This window comes from Rhinolophus sinicus, chromosome 13 (assembly GCF_057876585.1).
Source record: "Rhinolophus sinicus isolate RSI-liver-muscle chromosome 13, RSI-T2T, whole genome shotgun sequence".
In the NCBI taxonomy this organism is placed as follows: domain Eukaryota; kingdom Metazoa; phylum Chordata; class Mammalia; order Chiroptera; family Rhinolophidae; genus Rhinolophus; species Rhinolophus sinicus.
The window spans coordinates 19,205,835-19,224,810 of record NC_142513.1 but is presented as its reverse complement, the minus strand read 5'-3'; the positions used below and the strand labels follow the sequence as shown (position 1 = coordinate 19,224,810).

General features: G+C 50.5%; 1 protein-coding gene across 8 annotated transcripts in view; it reads left to right on the top strand.

Annotated features, from left to right (window-relative positions):
• Positions 1 to 18,976, top strand: part of DLGAP4 (DLG associated protein 4) — a 234,140-nt gene that overhangs the window by 42,393 nt on the left and 172,771 nt on the right. The window lies entirely within an intron of this gene.

Sequence of the window (18,976 nt, the reverse complement as noted above, 5' to 3'; positions counted from 1 at the left end):
TGAGGGCGCGGGGGTGGCGCGCGCGCCGTGGCCCGGATCCCCTGTCCGGGGCTGGTATGCCCCGTCCCTCCGCAGCATCCCCAAATCTGGGTCTCCTCTGGGACAGACCTCCCTAAACCGAGGGGCGGTGCTGGCGCAGAAAAGCCCCCTCCCCCTGCCAGTTCTGTCTTCTGAGCCCCTCATCCGAGGGGGCGGCTCTGCGGCTGGGAAGCCCCCTTCTCTTGGTTGGATCCCCAATCTAGGTCTCATTGGAGCCTCAAACCTGGGGGCAGTAGCGCTGGGGCCCGGACCCCGTATCCAGGGCCAGACCCCCGTTTCAGCTCTTATTCCCGCAGACTCCCCCATGTCAAGGGGCTGCCAAAGCTGGGAAGCCCCTCTTCATGTCCGACCCCCAATCTACAGGGCAGCCATGGGGTTAGGCAGACCCCTCTACTGCCCACCAGCCTTGGAGCTAAGAAGAAGGAGGGCTCTGCCAGCCAGCCGGGGCATTCCTCCATCCCACCTCAGTAGCCCGGGGAGCATGCCCAGCCGGCTCCCCCCTTCCGGAGCTCTTTCCCCTGGTCCTGGCATCTTGGGAGGGAGCGAGGGTAACCCCACCCTCCAGTGCTGCATAGTTCCCCCTCTCTGTTTGCGTGCCCAGGAGGGGCCGGGCTGACCCGGCACCTGGGCTGGGGGGGGCTCTCACATGGCTACGGGAGGCCCCCACGTGCGGCGCCCCATGGTGAAAGGGGTTCGTGTTCAGAGCGGGTGGCAGGTGGACCAGGTGGCCAGCGAAGCCAGCTGGGTCCAGATGTGCCGGGCCTTCTGGGAGGGACATGTGCTGTCTGGACATGTGATGGCCCCTGGCCTCTTTCTACGGAACCTACCTCCTCCGATTCCCCTCCATCCTTCCATTCCTCTCTGCCTTCATCCCTCACCCTTCTCCCCCTCTTCCTCCCCATTGCCAGTGTTGCAGAAGGGCTGCCAGAGACTGTTGATATTGTGGGAAAAAATGAAATGGGGAAGGGGTTATGGGTTGGCCAAGGCCAGTTGTAGGGGTGAGGGTGAGGGGTGAAGGAGGTGCTCTGAGGATGGAAGCCTCAGTCTTGGAGGGCAGCATTCATGGGGGGAGGGTTCCTGCACCCCCACCTGCCTGGAAGTGGAAATGACAGAGGGAGAGGGGGCTGCAGTCCCCGGCCCCAAGGGTGGCTAGACTGGGGCCTGGGACTGAGGCTAGACTGCTCCTCCCTGCCCAGTTCCGGAGGTCCTGGCTCTCTCTGCCTCTGCGCCTTCACCATGGGAGGGGGCTGTGTCTGCCAGACTTGAGGTGGTGGTGGAGTGAGGTTGTACAAGACCATCTCAGAGAGTGGCTGTTGGAGGAGCACAGTTTCTGTCCCACAGAGAGGACCATGGGCTGCCTGGTCCCAGGGTGCCCTGAGGGGCCTGAGCCAGACTCCTGTGAGCAGCAGAGCTGGGTGGGGCTGCAGAGCTGGGTGGCTTATTGGTGGCTGGAGTGTTGGGAGCCACTGCCAGGCCCAGAGCTGGCTGCTGACAGCCAGTTATCAGCAGACATTGAATGTGTTCTCAGCAGCTCCTGGAGACACTGGCTGTGCACATGGGGCAGGCCCGTGTGTGCGCGCGCGTGTGCCTGTGCTGTGGCAGGGGTATGCCAGGGCTTCTGGGTTGTCCTAGAGCGAGACAGCATAACTTTGAGAGTGCCTGTGTGTGGCGTTCATGGTACCCTCCCCTTGTTCATCCATCAGAGGCTGTGCTAGGCCTTTGCTGGGTGCTGGGGACATGTGATAACTGGATGGGGTCCCCACCCTCAAGGAGCCTGTTTGTGCTGGGAGGCAGTCTGTGCTTTGCAATGGGGACAGTATAGGGCCTGACTGGAGAGAAAGTGTCAGGTAGAACGAGCCTGGTGGCTGAATTATGTGTGACCCAGGGTAGCATCCAGCTGCTGCCAACCTTGAGATGGAGCTGCAGGTTTGAGTGCTGTGCCCTAGGCAACTGAGTTGGTGTTTTTGAAGAGAGCCCGTGCAGCACTTAGGAACTAAGGTAGATTGTGTACTTTGGAGCTTTCGGAAGACTCAGTGACGTCTTGGATGTACCAGGAGTACCCACTGGCATCTCATTACGTTCTCGTGTGGTTTATGGGCCACTGGCTTTATAAATGCCAGCATCTCTACACGATGGGAACGCTCTGAGAAATTGTGCTGGGCACTCTACGTGACAGGAAGCAGGTGGTCTCTACCCTTTCCTACATCTATGATTGATTGATAGATTCATTCATTCATTCATTCATTCATTCATTCAAAAAAGCATTAAAAATAGTGTTATGACTACAGTGCATTGAAACACTGCCACTTAAACATTCTAAATGTGAATTAATGAAATTTTGAATTCAGATTTTTTTTTGAAGCACACAGTCAGTACTCAATAAATGCCCTCGGCTCCCAGGAGGAGGCCCAGCCTTCTCCCCCTGCCTAGCTAACTGTCTAGCCACATCTTGTACCCCCTTCCTCGTCTTTGGCTCCAGTCCTCTGATCTGCATTCAGTTGCTGGAACAGTCTGTGTTCCGTCCACACTCAGGGTCTTTGCACGTGCTGGGGCCTCTGCCTGAACTTCCCACCTTTGCCTACTTAACTCCTGCTTATTGTCCAGGTCTCAACTTAGGCAGCACTTCCAGAAGAAAGCCCCAGGCCAGGTTGTGCCCCAGTCACCACCATCACAGCCCTGTGGGCCTCTGCCTTCACTACCCAGTCACTGCTCCTTATCACTGGACGCTTCTTTGTGTGGTTGGTGTGGGGAGGGGCGGGGTCGCATCTGCCTCTTCATTCCCTTACCGTGCTGTTGAGGACAGGTGTTGGCTCATTCTGGGTCCTCACTCCATTTTTTTTTCCTTGGCCAGATGAATGGGTGGGCATGGTCTGGGCTGTTCTGAGTTGAGGGCTGGGTGGTAGGACATGGAGGTTGCCAACGCAACCGTGCCTCTGAGTTCCTGGCCTCCAAATGGGTCTGTAAACCCAGAGGCATTTGTCTGGGCTCTGTTGGAGTTAGAGGCCCATGGCCTCTAAAATCCCAGTGTGTCTATGGGACCCCAGAGGCTTTAGAAGAAAGAGGGTGAAGGGCTACGTGTGAGCAGGACCCTATGTCTTTGGGGTGTGTTTACTGTGCCCGTCTGGTTAGGAATTTGTTCCCGCACCAGTTCATTTGCTCACGTCATCACCTGCTTACTTTTTCATCCCTTCTGTCATTGACTAGGTTACCAGCTGTTCGCTCCTCCGTTTCTTAGTCTTCTATTCCTTCTTTGGGCCACCAGTGCTTCCTAAGTGCCACTAAGTGCCCAGCCGTGTGGCAGGCCTGGGGACAGAGTCAAAACCATGGGGCCCTGCTCTGTAAACAGCGGTCATCCTTTCAGGCCCCTCCCAGCGATGGAGGCTGGTGCTGTCCTAGCCCTGGGAAGGGCCCACTAGTTTGGATCTGTAGGAAGTTCCTGGAGGACGGGCATGAGATCTGGAGTGGATTTTGGAGGATTAGAGGGATTTGGGTGGATGGAGAATGGCGGGGAGGGGCACTGCTGGCTGAGAGGATGGCCTGGATAAAGGCAGGGAGGCAGCCAAGTGCTGGGCAGGCTTAGGGATGGTGGGTCATGTGTCCACAAGGGGGGAGGTGGTCCTCCTGAATGGGCCACAGGGAGGCTGGTCAGGGAGGTGGGCAGTGTGTGCTCATGGTGGGTATCCAGTCTGTGCTAGGAGCCCTTTGCGGTGTGGCCTGGATGAGATGTGTCCCCTCTCTGGGTTCTCTTGATAAAATGAATGCTTGGATCTCTCTGCATTCACACAGTCTGAGTCTGTGAACCTGAGAGTCTAGGAAGGGAGGCCTCAAGACCCCTGCCTCTTCTTTGGGCATGTGAGGGGCTGTCACAGGGCTTGGTTTGCCTTAGTGGCTTTGGAGGGTAGTGTGTTGGGACTCAGGGTGGGGTCAACAGGGTTCTGAGGAGGCTCAGACATTCTAAGAGATGACCCTGGAAATTAAGGGAGTTCAGGGGCTGGCTTCATTGGGAGGGAGCGCCCTGTTAGGCAAACTCTCACTGCACCCTTTTTGAGAAAGGCTATCACTGAGGAAAGTCTTCCCGTGTCAGACTGAAGACAAGCCCACCCCCTGCTTCGTCAGATTCTGTGGAAGGCCCTTTAGAACTCACATGATGTGACGAGACTTTCGTTGTGTCTTATGGTGGTGGTGGTGGTGGGGGGGGGCTGTTTTACTACACCCCCCTCCACAGTGTCTCCTGACCAGGACTGAAGCCTTAGAGTGTGTGCAGCACTCTATAGTTTGCTTAACACATTTAATCCCCTCATTTTCCATCCATCCCCAGGGGTAGGAATGAAAAGAGGTATTTTCTCCATTTGACAGATGAGAAAACTGAGGCTCAAAGCAGTTGGATATCTGTCCAAGATCACTGAGAAAGGGGGTGTGTGTGAACCCAGAGCCCAGAGCCCTCTGCCACCGGGCCCTGGGGGTGCCACTGTGTAGGGCCCTCTGTTCACTGATCGCACACTTCCTGAGCTGAGGAGTGGGGTCCCGGATCCCTCTCTGCTGGGTTTTGCAATGCCGCCTCCTCGAACTGTCTGACGTGGCCTTTTCAAAAACCCAAAATGAATGGAAGCAAATTTTGTTTGGAGAATTTTGCTACACCCTTCGCCAGGGCTGGTTGCAAAACCAGGCTTGGGGATCCCTGCTGATGTCGATGTGATAACAACAACAGGATGCTTGGCTAATGTCCATTCATTCAGCAAAGTATCACTGACCATCCCAGGAGCCAGCAGAGGGCTGGGCCCTCTGTTCAGTGAGCACCAGATCTAAGCACCTTAAATCAGGCCTGTCCTCTAGTCCTTTCACACCCTATTATTATTATCCCCATTTTACAGATGAGGAAACGGGGGGCACAGAAAGCTATAGTAAGTTGTCCAATGCCCCCACAGATGGTGAAGTGGTCGCACCAGGGTATAAATCCAAGTCGGTTAGCGTTTAGAGTCTGGTCTTAGCCCCATGTTCTGGAAATTCCGAAGTTCCCATTTATTGAACAGAAGTGATGGGTGGGGATGGAGGTTGGGTGTCAGGCCCGTGAGAATCAAATGTAGCAGAGCCAGATCCTGGCTTGGGGAGCCTGGACACACACTGGAGGCAGAGGTCGGCCTGATGTGAGAGAATGACCTCAACAGTGCCCCGGATGTCAGTGCCCACTTATTGGTGCCTCATGTCTGAGGTCCCGCCAGAAGCTTTGGTGGAATACATGGGTTTTAATAAGAGGAGAGCCCGGGCCTCTCCCAGCTCCTTTACTCTTCACTCACACGCAGTTCAGGTAGGCAACCCATCTCTCAGGCTTCCTGGGGGGCAGGGGGCGGCTGGGAGGTGACATGGGTGCTGAGAAGTGACCGCGCCTGCAGAACAGAGGGAGAATAAAATGCTTCATTCCTGGGACCATTCAATGAAGGCGCAGACCCCCACAGCAGCCCCCAGGGCTCAGTCACAGGGGTGCAGACGCTCGTGAGAAGGCGGGTGTCTTCCTGCCCTCAGTGTAAGAAGGCCTGTGCAGGTAATCCACCTCTGAGAGTTTGCTTCAAAAATGGCTAAAATGACATTTGGTGTGTGAGGGGTCATTGTTAGAAAACACATGATGTGGGTGGGTTCTGTCTTTGATAATAGAAATGGGGTGGGCATCCTGGAGTATAAATGGAGCACAAGACTGTTTATTGAGCACTTGCTGTGTACCTAGCACTGTGCCCACAGCAGGAGCTTGACCAGGTACTTGTGATTGTGTGGGGGTGGGGTGTGGTGGGTGAGAGGGGTGTCTCTGTGCCCCGTGGTGCCAGGGCTGGGGAATAAGAACTTGGCCTCTGGGTCCAGGTATTTTTCTTTCTGCAGTGACAGATGAGCCTGTGATGACAGAGGTAGGTCCAGGAGGCTTTCGCTTTGTAGCTGCCAGGAGATGAGGATTGGAGTAAGCGTGGGGAGCTGATTTGCTGCTGTGCCCCGACTGAGTCCCAGCGCCTCTCTGGGCCTCAGGGCCTCTATTCGATGGGGTGTTGGGGTGTAGTCTCCAGAGCTCTCCCAGCTCAGCCTTCTCTGACCCCAGGGGTGAACGGAGCTGGACTTCCTTCTGGGAGGTGTCAGGGAGCCTTCACTGTCCTCACCTCTTTCCCTGTCCCCCCAGTCCCTGCCAAAAGGAGGGAGCCTTTCCTTCCACCCACTGCGGGCTGACTGCGTTCGGTGACGCAGCAAGCGAGGACTCTGGAGCGCAGCTTGGAAACAGGGATGGGGTTTGCTAAAGACGGGGAAAGAAAAGTTCTTCCCACCACCCCCAGCTGCCTGCCTGCCTCCCTCCCTCCCCCGGCTGCTGCTAAGCCCTGGCATCTCCTCAGCTCTCCCAGATCCACTTGGGGGGGTGGGAGACTCGAGGCTGGAGGCTCAAGTTAAAGTCTTCGTATGCTGGGGCCTTGCTGTGTGACCCTGGCATAGTTGCCTGCCTTTTCTGGGCAGTGTGTACTGTGAGGGGTGGGCTTTGGGATTCTGAGGCTGAATGGGCAGCTTTGCAGTAATGGCTTTGCGGGAGTCTGTCACTTGTGACTTGGGAAGAGCTCCCGAGTGGACTCGACCTGCGATTTGGAGGGACAGGACTCTCCTCCAAAGTCACAGGGCTGTCATCCACCTATGTCCTCCATGTGTGTGTCCCACAGTGGAGGGAGCGAGGTGCTGTGTTCCCCATCTTACATCTGAGGAAACTCAGGAAACTGAGGCAGGGTGATAGAGTGAGGATTTGAAGCCAGGTCAGTGTGACTCAGGCATCCAGGTGGGAAAGCAGGCCTCAGGCAAGACGCCAGCTGGGGGACTGTGAGCCTCCCGTGCCCTCTCTGGGTCTCAGTTTTCCCATCTGTGTGGTAACTGTAGGGGGAGGGGTCGGGGCTGCCCCTGCTCATCTCTGGGCTCTCACTAGGCACTGCTGAGAATTTTCTGAGCCTCCTCACCAACCTCCCGCTCCAGTCCTTGAGGCTGAGGTGTGAAGGCAGGCTGGAGGTGTCAGCATCTCTGTGCCTCTCCACCAGGGGACCTGCCACCTTTGGGTGTGAGAGATTCCTGGAGGGCGGGGTGTGTGCGAAGCCTTCCAGGGACAATGTGGGCAGGACAGAGGCTGGTTGACGCTGGGCAGCCTGTGGGCCTTGGCTAGCCACGAAGGCAGGCCCTCTGCCTGTCTGTGCATCTCACCCTCGTGTATCTGGTTCACCAGGGAGAGTATAGAATGGACAGGGAAGTGGGGCCACCCTTGGGCCTTTCCCACGTCCATCCGTGGACATGTGTGGGGTGGTGTGTGCGCGTGTGTGTGATTGCCCCGCTGAGGCCAGGCCTTTTGTTTTAATATATTGTCAGATCCTCTCAACACTAGGAGGTAGATACTATCATCACCCTCTGGACTTACCTTCCCTCCCTCTCTTTCATTTTCTAAGTAGTATTCATTCAACAAGCACACATTACGTGCCTGCTGTGTGCCCAGAGAAAGTGCTGGGCATGTACCGTGTTTCCCCGAAAATCAAACCTAGCTGGACAATCTGCTCTAATGCGTCTTTTGGTGCAAAAATTAATATAAGATCCGGTCTTGTATTGTATTATATTATATTATATTATATTATATTATATTATATTATATTATATTATATATTAAAGACTGGGTCTTATATTATAATAAAATAAGACTGGGTGTTATATTAATTTTTGTTCCAAAAGATGCATTAGAGCAGATGGTCCGGCTAGGTCTTGTTTTCAAGGAAACACGGTAACCTCGCAGGTGAATGTAAACTTACATCGGTGATAGGTGCTGCTATCACAGAAATACGGGACACCTGACCAGCCTGGGGGTTAGGGAGGGCTGCCTCAAGGAGGGGAGCCTGGAGCTGACTGAAAGTGAGAAGGAGTTACCTGGGTGGAACAGCCGGTGCAGAGGCCCTGTGGTGGGAGGTTAGGGGGGCCTGGAGAGCGTGAGGGTCTGAACCGAGAGAGGAGGAGCTGGGCGTGAGGAGGAACCTGGGCCCGTTGGGCTACAGGGTGAACTGCCGATGTATGAGGCTCACAGAGGTGAAGCAGCTGCCTGGGTGGGGCTGGGAACTTGACCTGGTGTGGATCTGATCCCTGAAGGGTTCCTGGAGGGGCTGCCCTGGCTGTGGCTGCAGAGCCTTTGGCCACCACTGGGTCCAACGCAGGACATTTGAGCAACTTGCCTCGGGTCCTGCAGCAAAGCCTCCCCAGCCTCTCAACCTCCCCCTGCCTGGGTGCTTCCCGTGGAAAGAAACTGAGGAGCCTCAGAGGGTCCCGGAGCAGAGCTGACCCACAGTGCTCTCCCGGCCCGCCACACCTCAGGCCTTCCCGGCACTGGTATGGAGGGTTGGCTGTCTGCTGGCTGAGCCAACTGACCTCTGCTGACCCAGTGTGTCACCACCCTCTGCTGATGCTGGACGGGGGAGGGGCAAAGGCAGTGGGCAGCCTGGAGTGGGGTGGTGGTGGGCAGGGGGGCCCCAATAGCCAGCAGCGCTGAAACTTCCAGGAACTAGTTGCCAGGCTGGGTTTGATAAATGAAAAGGCCATTCTTGTAGGCTGGTGGCCAGGTCGCTTTGTGCCTGAAGTCCTTGGGGTGGGTCTGGGGCTTTGGCTACAAAGCAGAATTTGGGCTTCTTCACCCCACCTCCCCTTCTCGGGGGTCTTTTGGCTCCACTTTTCATGGCCTCTAACCAGAATGACTGTCCCAGCCCCCAGCCCCTGCTCATGCACCTTCCACACGCAGGCAAAGTGATGGATCCAGAAACCACACTGGCCCCTTTCACCCTGTCCTGGCCCAGAGCCCGGAGCAGTTGAGACCTCTGTCACCTGCCTCTGTGCATTCTACAGCCCCTTCCTGCCCCTGTCATGCCCTCACAGGCAGCTCAGCTAAAGGACTCGGGACTCCCAGAGCACACCATGCCCTCGGTCTCCAGCCTCGGTGTTTACGGTTCCCTCTGCCTGGAAAGCCCTTCCTCAAAGTCTTTGCTGGGTAACTCCTATTTGTTATTTACCGCGGAGCTCTGTCCCCTCCCTTCTGGGACACCTGCCCTCTCGTCCCACGTAGTCGCCTCACCTGGACTCCACAGGCCTGTGGACGGTGAGGGCCACTCAGTGTCTGCCTCCCCCCAGGCAGAGGCCTCTCCAGGCACGGGCCAGGCAGGTGCCTCTTGGCACCCCTGGCAGTGCCCACCCTGGAGCCTGACACACAGTGGGTACACAGCTCATGAGTGTCGGCTGAGCCCGGTAGCCAGAGTTCAGCCTGTGCCCCTCCTGCCCCTTTCCCATAGAAGGCCCAGGTCAGATGGCAGTTTCTCAGACAAGAGCCAGGCATGTGTCCCCTTGTGACTCCTTACTTTTTTTCTCCTCCAGCCCCAGGATGGGTGCTGTGGCTGTGTGAGCACAACCAGGGTGCCATTGGGGTGCCATTGGGGTGCCCAGAGACTGAACAAGCGGGAAGTTGCCTGGTTGGTGACCCTCTTAGAGCTGGCAGACCCACCAGGGCTGGTTTGTTATGGGGTTTTTTTTGCCAACCTAAGGAGAGGCGCAACTGTTTGAAAGTAATATGTTTCTCTTTTTTTTTTCCAATTATAGTTGACATTCAATATTATTTTATATTTGTTTCAGGTGTAACATTTCTCATTCTTTAAGCTCCTAAAACTTTGGGGTCTATTTATTACCACAGTCTAGTCTGCACTGACTAATACAAATACCTACAATGTGCCAGACATTATCCTAGGCACTGGGGATAATAATATTCACCTCTGAAGGGCTATTGTGAGAATTTAATGAAAAGTGATGTGTGAAAGCCTTTAGCTTTGTGCTGACACACAGTAGGCTCTGTGGGCTAGATGAGTTGCTTCAGGTCCGTTCTTATGTCTACAAATGGTCATAACGGGTAGCCGTCTAGGGAAGGCTGAGGATGGGAGGGATGACCTTGGGACAGATCGGGGGCCACTGGAGGAAGCAGCCCCTGTATGCCCAGCCCGGGAGCATGGTGAATTGCATCATCTGGGACCAGCTCCTGGTCGCTCCTTCGCATCTCTTCTATCCCATCTCAAAGCTCAGCTTTTGTGTTAGCTCTCTATTGCTGCGTAACAAATTATCCCTAAACTTTGTAGGTTAAAACAGTAGTAGACATTTATTATCTCTTACACACACACACACACACACACACACACACACACACACACACACACAGAGTCTATCTCCAGGAGCCACTTTAAAGGAATCTGGTTCAGACTCATCGGTAGGTTAATCGGGAGTGATGCCAGCTGTGTCCAATGAGGCCTGAGGCAGAACTTGACCTCAGCTGTCTCTCCGGCATGCCCAGTGACTCTGGGTAGGAGGGAATCACTGTCCCCTCACAGGTGCGGAAACAAGGCATGGAGAGGGAGAGTCACACTCCTAAGGTCACCCAGCCTGGTGGAGCTGGTGGAGCTGGAGTTTGAGACCAGACTGACCATCCTCCAGGCCCAGGCTCTTTAATTACTGCACCGTCCTGCCTTGGGTGAGAGTGGGTGAGGGTAGGGAGGGAGGTTCTGGCTGTGTGGGGCCTTAGTGCCTGTTTTAAAATGAGGTGTTAATGGCAGTGAGTATGTATGTCCAGCTGTTTTAATGAACAGGTTGTATTTTTTTTCTGCTTTCATTTTGAATTGAAAGAGCAAAACTGAATGGGAGGGTGGTGACTGCATCCGTCCCAAGGACCCAAGGAAGGGCCCTCCCTGGGGTGGCCACCAGCAAGCTTGTCCACCTACGGGAGGGAGGGAGTCAACGCTGAGGGTTGGTCCAAGATTAATTCCTGGCTCTGCTCAACAGCTGTGTGGCCTTGAGTAGGTCACAGAAACCTCTTTGAACCTCAGTTTCTCCATTTGTCCCCCCATGGGATAACAGTGTCACTGCCTGCCTTGGGCATTTGATGTGAGAGTGCAGTGAGATTCTGTATGTTAAAGTACCTACGACAGGGCCTGGCACATAATAGGTGCTCAAGAAAATGCACCTACTGTTGTGCTCTCTTATGAGCCCCCCCGCACACACGGGAGCCCTCTGGCGCTCCCTCCCCATGTCCTAGTCCAGATCAGCTCACAGAAGGTCGGCCTGGGAGAGACCAGCCTGGGAGAGAGGGCCAAGAAATGAGCACTCCTATATGCAGAGCACTTACATACAGAGGGAGATACTCTTATCCCCACTTTACAGATGGGCAAACCGAGGCCCAGAGATGACTGGCCTGACGGCCTCAGTGGTGAAGATGGGACTGAATCGCAAGCCTCTTGATTCTGAATCTAGTGCTCTTCCTGCTGTCCCACTTTGAAGGATCTTAGGAGAATCTCAAGTAGCTGAAGAAAATTCTAGGAACCCTTAGGGTGCCTGGGAGCCAGGACACTCCAGTCTTTCACCCCTCGCTGCCCTCAGGTCCCTGTGTGACCCTGTTGGAGTTGCCTCCCTTTGTTACAATGAGGTGGTGGGGAGAGTCTGGACTCTGGACTACCTCTGTGTCCCCCAGGCATGCTTCTGTGTCACCCTCCCCTAGGCCCACCTCTGTGTTCTCCTCCCCCAGGCCCGACTTCTGTGTCACCTCCCCCAGGCCTACTTCTGTGTCCCTCTCCCCCAGACCCCCCCAGACACTTCTGTGTCTCCCCTCCCTCCTCTGTTGGCCTGGTTTGTGCATGGCCCACATTCAAGGCAGCAGCTTTTGGGTGGGAGATCAGGCAGTGATAATCCTGCTTGGAGAGGCCCACCGAAGCCCACCCCTGGTGCTAGGCCCCAGGGTGGACTCCCTCTGCCAGGACAGGCAGCTGTGGGCCTGTTGGCAGGTGCTCCGGTAAAGGTTCTCCGGGCACTGCAGGCCCACCATGCCCCCCACTCCCTCCCTGCATGTCCTACATTGGGAAGCAGATATATTTAGACAAAATGCTTTGTTCTGTACAGATTTCACATCCACTGCTCTTGTCAGGGCAGGGGGAGGCAGGGCCTGCGAACAGCCCCACCTATACCTGGAGTCTGTGCCACCTTGGAGCGCTGAGGGCTGCTGGCCAGATGAGGGCACAGCGATCAGACGGGCCTTGGCCCTCTGCTGACTGATGATGGGTCTTCCTCTCCACCTCCCTGTCCTCTCTGACCTGTGGCCTCTAAGTCACAGCCAAACTTGACGATTTGCTCTCCTTCTGCTCCCGTGCCTCCATTTCCTCTGAGTAGCTCCGTCCTTTCCTGCCTTGCATGGTCCGTCATCAAACGTGGATTTGTGTCTGCTGTGGGCCACGCCCTTGCTGGACGCAGGGGACATGGAGATGACTAATGAGGGACCTCACGGTGGCCACATCACGGTCTGGGAGAGGGATCACAGGCCACTACTAAGACAAAATCGAAATACATGAGAGGATAGCAGGGAGCCCTAGGATGAGGGACACCGAGCTGGGGCCATGATCAGGGAAGGCTTTTTGGAGGATGGAATGGTCCACGCTGAAACCTATAGGTTAAGTGGGAGTGAGCCAACATTGGGAACAGCAGTCACTCCTGGCAGCAGGAACAGCATATGAAAAGGCCAGGAGTTGAGTAAGGACCTGGCTACACTTGGGACAGTAGAAAGCAGGGAGGTGGGCAGGGACCAGATCTCATGAGCTCTGAGTGCCAGGCTGAGGGTCTCGCCCTCCCATCCCCCTGCCCTGGGCACTGGAGAACCGTGGGAGAGTTTTCAGCAGGGCAGCAGCTGGGTCTGGTGTAAGCATTTGGTGGGGCTGGTCAGTAGTTTCACCCACTGCTCGCCAGTCTTGCTTCGGCTCCCATGGCAGATGCGCTGTGCCCAGCCTGGCCGGGTGGGAATCAGAAATAGCTCACACGTGCTCAGCGCTTGGTGAAGCGGCTCCCCCCCACCACCTCAGCGCATTTTATCTGCATCCGAGTCAAGGACAGCTCAGTGCTTGCGAGCTGGGTGACCTTCTCCCTCCGTTTATTAATACACGGCCCACTGGGGCTGCAGGCAGAGCTGGGAGAGTGTGTGCAGTGGGTGGGGAGGGTGGCACACAGGGGGCCCCTGGCAGGGGACATGCTGAGGAGCTGGAAAAATGACACCTGCCCACCAGAACACTATCCAGCCAAATAAACCCCAAAAGTACAAAAATACATGTGACTTTCCTGGAATCCACCTCCCTGTGGTGACCACCATTACGGATTTAATGTCAGCCTTCCAGGTGTCTAAGATGATCTGCTCTGGTAGATGGATTCATTCGTTCATTCATTCATTCACTCACCACATATCTGTTGAGTGTTTACTCCATGCCAGCCCCTGTGGTGGTCAGAGGGGACATGGCTCTGAATGAAACAGACACTTCCTTATTCTTAGAGAACTTAAGAAACAAGTAAAACAGCAATGAGGCCCACGGGGAAGGGTCATGGGAACTATGGGAACAAACGAGAGGTCCCAGCACAGGCTGGGGGTCAGGAAGGCTTCCTGGAGGAGGCGACACTTGGGCTGAATGATGAGGGGAAGTTGTCCGAGCAAAGAGGAGCTGGGGGAAATCCGTCCTAGTGGAGGGAACGGCAAATGTACAAACCCCGTGGTGTGAGGCCAGTAGTGTTTCCAGGGAAGAGAAAGATGGGGAGGCTGGACTGCTGGGTAGAGGAAGGAGGATGAGGTGACGTGTGAGGGGCTGGCAGGAACCAGACCACGTGGGGTCTCATGGCCTGTGGTCAGGGTTCGGGGATTTACATGATCGCATGGGCTCTGGGTCCCACAAGGCCTGGGTTCAAAGACTCTCCTGAGGATGAGAATGTGTAATGTGTAATGAAGTACTTAGGAAAGCACTTGGCATACAGCAAGTGCTCACAAATGGCAGCTCATAGAATTCTGAATTCATCTGTAGATGAAGTGCGTATATGTAGAAGATTTTGCATAAATCGGGTCATATTAGTCCTGTTTGTCTGTACTTTTCCCCTTGATGCTGGCCATCCTTCTCAGTCAATAACTATAGAACATTAGACTTAAATGTTAGACTTAAATGTTTGTGTAGAGGTGTAACGTGTTGTTGTAGAGTGCACTAATCTTAAGTGTATAGTATAGCTTGACTTACACACACACACACACACACACACGTATATATCTTCCCTATAACACCCACTCAGATCAAGATAGAGGATATTTCCAGCTCCCCCAGAAGGCTCTGTCATGTCTTTCCCCAGTTACCTTCCCAGCCCTAGAGATAACCAGGGTTCTGACTTCTAACACCATAGCTTAGTCTGGCCTGTTCTGGATTTTTCTATAAACGGCATCACGCCAGCTGTCTCTTCTGTATCCAGCTTCTTGTGCTCATTATTGAGAGATTCATGCATGTCGTCGTGTGATTGGTGGTTCATTCTTTTACATGGCTGCCTACTGTTCCACTAAGTGAATAGTTCATCCTTGATCCATTCTATTGTTGATAGACATTTGGATTGTTTCCAGTTTCTGTCTATAAAATGGATAGTGCTACTTTGGGCTTTCTTATACATACCTTTTGGGGGAACGTATGAAGTTCTTTCTGTTGGATCTATGCCCAGGAGTGGGATTTCTGGGTCATAGAGAGTGAACGTGTTCAGGTTTAGGAGATAATGTCAGTCTTCTAAAGTGAGTACGGACTTACAGTCCCACCAGCTGGTCTGAGAGTTGCAGGAGCTCCAGACCTCACCACCACGCAGACTACAGATCATTTCTAAGAGCTGCAGGGAGCTCTGCTTTGTGGTCAGACCACCTCGAACCAGGTCCCGAATGATGGACGTTTAGGTCGTTGCCAACATTTACGTGACTTTTAAAAAATTAAAAAACAAAGAGAAAGCGCCAAAATAAAAATTAAAAAACAAAGATAATGGAAGCAGTCAAGATGTCCTTCAGTAGACGGATGAATAAACGAATTGTGGTACATCCATTTAATGGAATGTTATTATTCGGCAATTAAAAGAAATGAACTCTCAAGCCGCTGGAAGACATGGAGGAGCTTTAAACACAATCACTAAGTGAAAGAAGCCAGTCTGAAAAGAGTACATACTGTCTGATTCCAACTATATGACATTCTGGAAAAGGTAAAACTAGAGAGACAGGAACAAGCTCAGCGGTTGCCAGGGATTTGGGGGAAAGAAGGGAGGGAGGGATGAATAAATAGGTAGAGCACAGAGGATTTTAGGGCAGTGACACTCTTCTGTATGACACTGAAATCCATGACGTTATACATTTGCCAAAACCCATAGAATTTTGCAGTATGAAGAGCGAACCCTAATGTAAACTATGGACATTAGTTAATAATGTTTCAATAGTGGTTCATCAATTGTAACAAATATACCACACTAATGCAAGATTTTATAGGGGAGGAGAAGGGATACATGGGGACTCTTGTACTTTCTGCTCAATTTTTTGGTGAACTTAACATTGCGCAAAAAAAATAATAAAGCTTATTAATTTAAAAATAAATAAATAATACAATTAAAATGTAAAAATATTCAAAAGGAAAAAGACAAAAATAGAAATCAGTAGAGGTGTCCCCTGTAGTGTTGGAGCTCTGTGCCATTGGTTGTCCTCTCTGGGGATGGTTTTCTTTATCATGGTGGGGATGACACCCAGAACACTTTTGTGTTTCACTCCTGTTCCCTCCATCCCTGTTCATTCTTATGGTGGAAGCACATCCCCATAAACTCAAAACTCTTCTTAGACATTGTGTTTAATGGCTCCCTAGAACAGGAGGAGATTTAAATTCTGATGATGGCATAGGAGCCATTGTGTTTGGAGAAAAAAAAAAAGAGATTGATAAAGTGATGGAATCATGGCATCTCAGATTATGGACATTACATTTTAGAAGTGATTTAGAATTACCGCTTCTTACTTGGTGCCAGTACATCTCAGAATCTCAGTACAGGTATCTTCAAATGACAGAATGAGGTGTGTTTACATTCTGGAAATAAATGATGATGGATCTCGGAACAGATGAGCCTTAACACTTCAAGACTCAAAAGACTTTTAGAACCTCTTAGTTTAAGGTATTCTCGCTTAATCCTTTTTTTTTTCCTAGTGTAACTTGATTTTCCTTTTTTTAAAAATGGCTTTTATTGAGGTATAATTGATACACAATAAATCACACATATTTAAAGTATTCAAATTGATAGGTTTTGACAAATGTATACACCTGTGAAATCATCACCGCAATCAAGATAATGAACGTATCCATCATTCCCAAAGATTTCTCCATGGCCCTTGCTAATCCTCTCTCATGCTCCCTTTTCACCCTCTCCCACTCTCCCACTCTACTCTTGCCCCAGGCAAGTATTCATTTGTGTTCCTAGAATTCTATATAAATGGAATCTTACATACTCCTTTTGTTTGGCTACTTTCATTCAGCATAATTCTTTGGCGTTTCATCCATGTTGTAGCATGTACCAGTGGTTCACTCTTTTTTTATTGCTGGGTAGTACTCCACAGTATGGATATGCCACAGTTTGTTTATTCATTTACTTGTTGATGGACCTTTGGGTTTGTTTCCAGTTAGAGCTGTTGCAATAAAGCTTCTGTGAATGTATGTGTACAAGTCTTTGAATGAACATGTTTCCATTTCTCTTGGGTGAATACCTAGGAGATGAATGACTGAACGATCTGGTAGGGGTACTCGTATGTTTAACTTTTTAAGAAGCTGGTTTTGTCAGTGTTTTCCAAAGTTGGTGGGTATACCCTTTTAAATTCCCACAGTGTATGAAAGTTTCAGTTCCTCCACTCCTCACCAACGCTTGGCATAGTCAGTCCTTCTAATGTTAAGCATTCTAGTAGGTGTGATATCACGTTTTGGTGTTAATTTGCAATTCCTTAATGACCAATGATGTCGAGCATCTTTTCATGTGCTGATTTGCCACCTATACATGAGTATTTGCTTTGCTGAAGTGTTTCTTTCAATCTTTTACCAATTTTTAAATTGGGTTGTTTGTTTTCTTATTATTGAGTTTTGAGGGCTCTTTTTGTATTCTCGATACAAGTCCTATAAAGGATCTATGTTTTGCAAATATTTCCCCCCAGTCTGTGGCTTGTCTTTTCATTTCCTTAAGAGTGTCTTTCGAAGCACAGTCATTTTTAATTTTGATGAAGTCCAATGTATAAATTTGTTCTTTTGTGGATTGCGTTTGGTGTTGTCACATCTAAGACATCTTTACCTAACTCAAGATCACAAAGGTTTACTCTTTGTTTTCTTCTTGAAAGAAAATTTTAGGTTTCATATTAGAACTGTGATCCATTTTGAGTTAAGTTTGTACATAATGTGAGGTATGGATTAAATTTCACTTTTTGCATATAAATATGCATTCATTCCAGCACCATTTATTGAAAACAATGGCCGTACTGCATTGTCTGTGCTTCTTTGTCAAAAATCAGCCGTCCATCTGTATGTGGGGGGGTCTATTTCTGGACTCTCTCATCCATTCCATTAACACATTGCGTACAGATCACGAGAATCTTCGTTTTTTTCTGAGCCATGCGTTAAGGACGGATAACAAGAATTCTCGTTTTTACTGTTGACTCTTTTTACTTTGCACATTTTATTGAATTATTTGTGTTTCGTTAATAACAAAGGAAGCTGCTTTCTGCAGTATCACACCAGGAGGGATTACTAACATCATAGGTGAGTAAATCCTAAAAAATTCCATAGAAAAATAATAAATGACATAGAAGCATTTACGCTTTAAAGAGAAGAGTGCACTTTAAAGTAGTTTGTTTTAAAAACCTGCTGGAACAGAGGGGTATGAGGGATTTAAACCCCGCCATACGCAACGTGTTAATCTATTTGTCTAGCTTTTCATCAGTATCACACTGTTTTGAAATCACGCCCTCCAACTTTTCTCTTCTTTTTCAAAGTTGTTTTGGCTGTTGTATGTTATTTGCATTTCCACGTGCATTTTAGAATTAGCATATCAATTTCTACAAAAATGTCTGTTGAGATTCTGGTTGAGATTGGTTTGAATATATAGATCAATTTGGGGAGAATGAACATCTTAACAATATTGAGTCTTCTAACCCATGAGCAAAGTATCTCTATTTAGGTGTCTTTTCTAAACTTATCTCAATAATTTAATGTCCCACATCTGGGTCTTGCCCATCTTTTGTCATATTTATTCCTAAGTATTAACATATTTTTATGCTATTATAAATGGTATTTTAAATTTCCAATTGTTTTTAGCTAGCTAGTATATTGAAATAAAATTGATTTTTATATGTTGACCATGTATCCCGAACCTTGGGAAGCTTGCTTATTAGTTATAATAGCTTTCTTCTGTGTGGATTCTATTGGATTTTCTATATAGGTGATCATGGCGTCTGCAAATAAAAATAGTTTTATTTATTTCCAGACTGGGTGCCTTTTGTTTCCTTTTCTTGCCTAATTGCCCTGGCTGGAACCTCCAACCTCAATTGGAACCTCCAATTGAACTGGTGGCAGTGGACATTCTTATCTTGGAAAGCTTCCAGTCTTTCACCGTTGAGTGTGATGTTAGCAGCTGTGGGGTTTTTGTAGATGCTCGTATCAAGTTGAGGAAGTTCCCTTCGGAGTTTGCAGAGAACTTTTAAAATCAGGAATGGATGTTGGATTTTTGTCAAGTGCTTTTTCTGTGTCTTTTGGGATGATCACATAGTTTTCTCTTTAGTCTGTTAATATAGTTAGTTACATTGATTGGTTTTCAAATCTTAACTAACCCTGCACTCCCAGGGTGACTCCTATTTGACCTTTTAATGTACAGTATTGTTGTATTAGATTTGCTAAAATTTGGTTTAGGATTTTAGTTCCTGAGGGATATTGTTGTGTCGTTTTCATTGATTATATTAAATTTGTCTGATTTTAGTATCAGGGCCCCATAAAGTGAGGTGGGAAGTATTTCCTTCTCTTCAATCTTTCACAAGAATTTGTATAGAATTAGC